Here is a 5745-nt window from a genome sequence, read left to right as displayed (position 1 = left end):
TGTTGGCTGTGGGGTTCGAACCCACGCGCACTTATGTGCAGAAGATCTTAAGTCTTCCCCCTTAACCTCTCGGGCAAACCAGCCACTTATTATTATTCTACACAAATATCAAAGAAAGTAATTAAATTCTTCTTAGAGGATTGTTGTGGGTAAAATCGATTTGTCTTGTACAATTAATATAAAGTAATTGCATGTTAAGGTCGTTTTCTATTGCTTTCTAGAAATTGCATGCTGATAGGATTTCTATTGGTAGCGATTTATTGCATAAGTTATAGGTTTTGTTAGAATTGGCAATTTAACTTTGTTTAAATGTCGATTAAGTAGGAAACTGTGCTTGTAGAATCTTATCAGTATTGATAATGGTGCAATAACACTCCTTGTGTGATTGAGATATTATTCAAGACAATCTAGTTTATCTCTTTAGTTTAATTCAATTATCACTCTTGATTGTATTGTGAGCTGTTTAAGTATACTCACATAACTTCCAATCGATAAGCATAATCTCTTTTACGCTAAATTTGCTTCTGCCACGCAAAATCAAATTTAGTTTTGAAACTCTGATAAAACTATTTTCAAACAAATTTTTAAACATGGAAGGTCTATTCACCCCCATCAAGATCGCTTATTATCCATATTCTCACCCAACAATTGGCCTTAGAGCTGGTATTTTATTTAGGTCTAAGCAACTCAAAAGTTTGGGAATATGGGTGAGGACGATCTAAAGGCTGCGCATCATAAAGAACCAATTTTTAAAGGAGAAAGTTATGCTTATTGGAAGGAAAACATATATATACACTTAATGTCAATTGACAAGAATCTATGGGGAGCAGTTACCGAAAGACTTGCTTTATCCCTAAAAATAAATTTGATAATGCGATTAAACTCCCAAAAGATTGGACCAATGATGAAACTAAAAAGACTTAATATGATTTGAAGGCAAGGAATATACCTATCTACATGTTAAGTGCTAAAGTATATGACTCTATCTCACATCATAAGAGCGCACAAACTATGTTGAACGCTCTCCAAGTCCTTTACGAAGGAACTGAAGATGCCAAAGATTCGATAATCAAAATGTTGATAGAGGAGTATTAAATATTTTTTGTTTGGAACTCGGAGAACCCGTGGAATCCATGCATACTCGTTTCCTACATTTAACCAACAAGCTAGACAACTTGGAAAATACCTTTTCTAAATAAGAATATGCTAACAATATTCTAAGATCTATGTGCAGGGAATGACAACCAAAGGTTACTACCATAAAAGAATCAAATGATAATAGTTCTTTGGATATCATAAAACTGTTTGGAAAGCTTACTAAACTAGAGAATAAACTAAAACGGCTCTTTGAAAGCAAAGTAAAGTTGAAAAAGAAAGATAAGATAAAATAAGAAAAATATGCTCTATCCTTGAAAGCTTTATGGTCAATGACAAATAAAAGTAAGGACGAAGGTGTTAGTTATGACAAAAATTAATCTAAAGAATAAGAGATGGGGTTATTTGTCAAGCACTACAATAAATATATGAGGAAACATAAGCTCAAGAATTCCGATAAGAATTTGATTAGTTTTAAGAAGTCTCATCCACACAGGAAGGAACATAAGAGAAAAGAAAATGTAACATGCTTTGAATACAGAAAATCAGGTCACTATAGAACCATGTTTACGAGTCTCAACAAACATCATAAGGAAAAAGATAAAGAATTCTACAAGACAAAGAGCAAACATGCTTAAAATCATAGAGCCTATATTGCTTGGGAAGAAGAAGATGAGAGCCCGTCTTCATGTTCTGGTTCAAGTTCAGATGATCAATGTGCCAACCTATGCTTGATGGCATACAAGAAACGTGAAGACTCCAAGGTATATACTTTTGACCCTAAAGTTAAACCATCTTATAAATAATTTTTGAAAGTTTTTAGTGAACTACATCTAAATGCTTTAGATGTTTTTAAGAAAATTTCTCTCTAAAGAAATCTTATTTCAAAACTAAAAAAGGAGATTAATGATCTTAATAATGATGCCTTATATTTCTTAAGGGAAGAGCATGCATCTCTCATAATTGAGCATTTTAATGCTTCTGATACTTTAGTTAAAAAGATAGTAAAAATAGATTGTGTTTCTTGTCTAATTTTAAAACTTCGAAATGAAAATCTCAAATGACTATTAGCACAAGCTATTTCTCTATCTACTACTAGTTCTATGTCTTCATGTGAAAGAGGGAATTGTTTTGAGAAAAACCATTGACTTGTTAGAAGAAATAGAAAGAGTATTTCCTCTAAAGCTATATTTCATTATTGTGGTGACAAAGGCCTGATTAGGTCTCTTTTCCATAATAGGATTGTCAAAGTTCCTAATGGTACCATGTCATGGATACTTAAGTGTTCTTTAACAAACCCTCAAGGACCCACTAGTTGGGTACCTAAATTACATGTTTGTTTGTCTTTAAGAACGTCTTGTCTTCATGAAAAGGTTTTGGTTCCTAGATAGAGGATGCTCAAGACACATGACAGGAGACACTTAGATGTTCATAAAGCTTGATCATAAAGAAAATGGTCATGTCACGTATGGAAACAACAAACGAGGTAAAATTCTTGGAGAATGTATTGTGGAAAATCCCTACACAATAGCTCTTAAAGGTGTTTTATTAGTTAAAAGGCTTAAACATAATTTAATTAGTGTTAGTCAATCATGTGATAAACGATATTCCATTGTTTTCGATACCTTAAGTTGCCTAATTGAGCATAAGGCAAGTGAAAGTTTAGTGTTTAAGGGTTCTAGGATTGATAATATATATTTTCTTGACTTGGATGATGTGTGAAAGTATGGTGCTAAATGTTTAGTCACTAAGAATGAAGATTCTTGGTTGTGGCATAGACGTTTAGGACATATACACTTTGGCTTAATCAATAAGAAAACATATAAGGAGCTAGTAGTCAGGGTACCTAAAATAATGTTTCAAAAGACAAACTTTGTGATGCATACTAAATGGAAAAGCAAACGAGAGTTTCTTTTAAATCGAAAAAGATTGTTTCCTTTTTAAAACCTCTCAAGATTCTCCATCTCGATTTACTTGTCCCTTAGAAGACAAGAAGTTTAGGCGGTAACTATTATGGGTTTATAATTGTGGAAGACTATTCTAGATTTTCTTGTACTTTATTCTTAACCCAAAATCTTTTTAATTTGAAATTTCTCACACTCCGTAGTGATCATGGTGGTGAGTTTGTAAACTATCAATTTAAAAACTTTTGCGAAGAAAATAGAATTACTCATAAATTCTCATCTATTAGAACTCTACAGCTAAAAGGTGGTGTTAAGCGTAAAAATCGTATTTTAGAAGAATTGGCTCAGATAGTGATAAGCGAAATGAATTTTCCTAAGTACTTTTGGAGGGATGTGATTAACATTGTATGCTATGTCTTAAATAGGATGGTCATTCGACAATACAAGATAAGACACCCTATGAGTTACTAAAAGGAAGTGTATTGGTATAAAAAATACAGGTGTGCATGTTATCCCTACAAGGGGAGTGATATTTAGAGGCCTTAGTAGGTTTATAACAATTGATGGTGGTTAGGGCTTTCCTGCAGCGGTGAAAAGTTATGCATGGCGATGTTTATGATGGTTATAGAGGGCCTTCTCACATGAGGTAGAGGCTCTGTCTATCAGTGTGGTGCTTAGGTATAAGCGTGTAAGTTATGTTGTCCTACTCGGGACTAGGGTTTTAGAAACCCTTAGAGGCAGTAACCACTCTCTCATGACTAGCAGACACTGTTGACTAGCTATTTTCCAAGGAGTCAGGGTATGACTCCTTCTCATATGACTAATGATAGATAATGATACTATACACGTCATCTGTGAGGATGTCGCTCGGGAGACATCTCTCTAGGCGGGGTTCCTGAATTCACCCTTGTTTGGGTCTCTCACAAATATAACACAAGACACTCCATCAAGCATGAGGGATTGTAAAAGTAGAAGTGCTTTTAAGGCTTCTTTTAGGCCCCTTCCTGTGGCCTAGAGTTTGATCCTTTTGTTTTAAGAGGTGAGTCCCTCATACTAGGACGAGTTCCTCAGCTGAAGGCGCCTTTATTAATGAGATGTGAGTCCCTTAACTTGGGGCAAGTCCCTCATCTTATTAATGAGAGGCGAGTCCCTCAGCTTGGTGAGAGTTCCTCAGATGAAGGCAATTCTCCTTCAATGGAAAAATTCTCTTGTGACTTCCACAAAATCACTCGGACAACAAGTGAGAAATTGTATAACATGGCTGAGAACCATATGCTTAGGGGCTTATTGATGGAGTGAGTTCTTTGTGAGAATCACACCAAAGCAGTGGACGACCTGAGGGCTAAACCCGCTTCCGCAAAAGAATATTTTACCCAAGGGCATGAGGTAGTACAATAAACCGGTAAAAGAAACCGTGAGGTTCATGAAAATTTTCCTTTTCCTTGTCCCTGATGTTGTCAAGAACTTTCCATGTGGACTTGGCCTCAATAACTTACTCAGTCGATGTCTTTATGCTCCTCTTTGGAGCCGTTCTATCTTCAAAGGAAAAACATTATTTTCCACATATACTTAAACCGAAGTCAGTGAAAAAATGACTCAAAGCACATAAAGAAATACTTCATGCAATTTAGAGATTCACACAAACTTTAATAAATTACTAAAATCCATGTAGCACAATAATTATAGATACTCAATAAATCAACAAATGTTAGAAGGTAGAAACTCTTCATCTACACCTTTAGTCTCGACTAGACTCGAGTTCTAATGAAAGGAAAATTTAGGATTATTAGACTTATCATGAAAAGGGTATGGTTCTCCAAGAATACAAGCCATATTAAACAAAGATTTCATAAAGACTGATGTGAGAATTCAAACAAAGTGAAAGAAATCTTGAGATGGATGCCCATTAATAGCAATTTTGGCAAATCTCGAGATGGACCGACTTATTTTTTTGGCCCATTGATGTTGACCTAAAGCGATTTTGCCCTAAAGGATGCCTGAAAACTAGGACGGGCTCTCCTGAGTCAGGTTTTAGACCCGACCCAACTTTCTAGACATGTACACAATCCCTTAAGCATGAGGTCTATAGGACGAGATGTTTTATGTGAGCAACCAGATTATTCACTCCTGATTCAAATATTTCCTTCGCATTGGTTTTAGACCGCCCTGGTCGATTTAGCTTGTTAATCGTCTTAGTTCGATTTTATCCTTATCGATTGATTGAGAATTGAGGCGGATTTTATCAACTCTAGGTCAAGATCGAATCCAATATACTTAAATGTACACATTTCCTCAAACATGAGGTTTGTGAGAGAGAAATGCTTTAGGTGAGAGATCAAAGTACCTTGGGCCCCTTGATTTAATTATTCTCACCTTGTCAATTTTGACCTCAAAAGACAGGCTTGGCTTGTAAACTCGACCACATCTGACTTCTCTTTTGTCAGGCTACAAACACACTTCATTGATTCTCCCCAAAAAAATATCGAATATGTACACAAAACTACAATCGAAGTTTCAAAAGTCGTAATGTTTTAAACCATTTCCGCAATAAAAAAGAAAGAAAATGGCAGAAATCTTAAAGAGATAAATGAAGAATCTAGAGACCAATGTGTAGTGTAAAGTTTTAAAAAATCCAAACGAAGTGAAGAAATAATGAAGTGTTAAGTAAAATTATTTTTTTTTCTTAACAATGACTGTATAACATCAAATGACGAAAACAACCTCTTTTTTACTAAGGGATTTTATT

The 5745-nt window shown here is 34.9% G+C and overlaps 1 non-coding gene across 1 annotated transcript; it reads right to left on the bottom strand.

Annotated features, from left to right (window-relative positions):
* TRNAL-UAA (transfer RNA leucine (anticodon UAA)) lies at positions 1–83 on the bottom strand. Its single transcript has one exon. It is a non-coding gene; the product is annotated as a tRNA-Leu (tRNA).
* Positions 84–5745: the final 5662 nt, after the last annotated feature.

Source organism: Vicia villosa, linkage group LG2 (assembly GCF_029867415.1).
Source record: "Vicia villosa cultivar HV-30 ecotype Madison, WI linkage group LG2, Vvil1.0, whole genome shotgun sequence".
Taxonomy (NCBI): domain Eukaryota; kingdom Viridiplantae; phylum Streptophyta; class Magnoliopsida; order Fabales; family Fabaceae; genus Vicia; species Vicia villosa.
The sequence above is the reverse complement of the archived record's forward strand: the minus strand, read 5'-3'. Positions and strand labels throughout refer to the sequence as shown.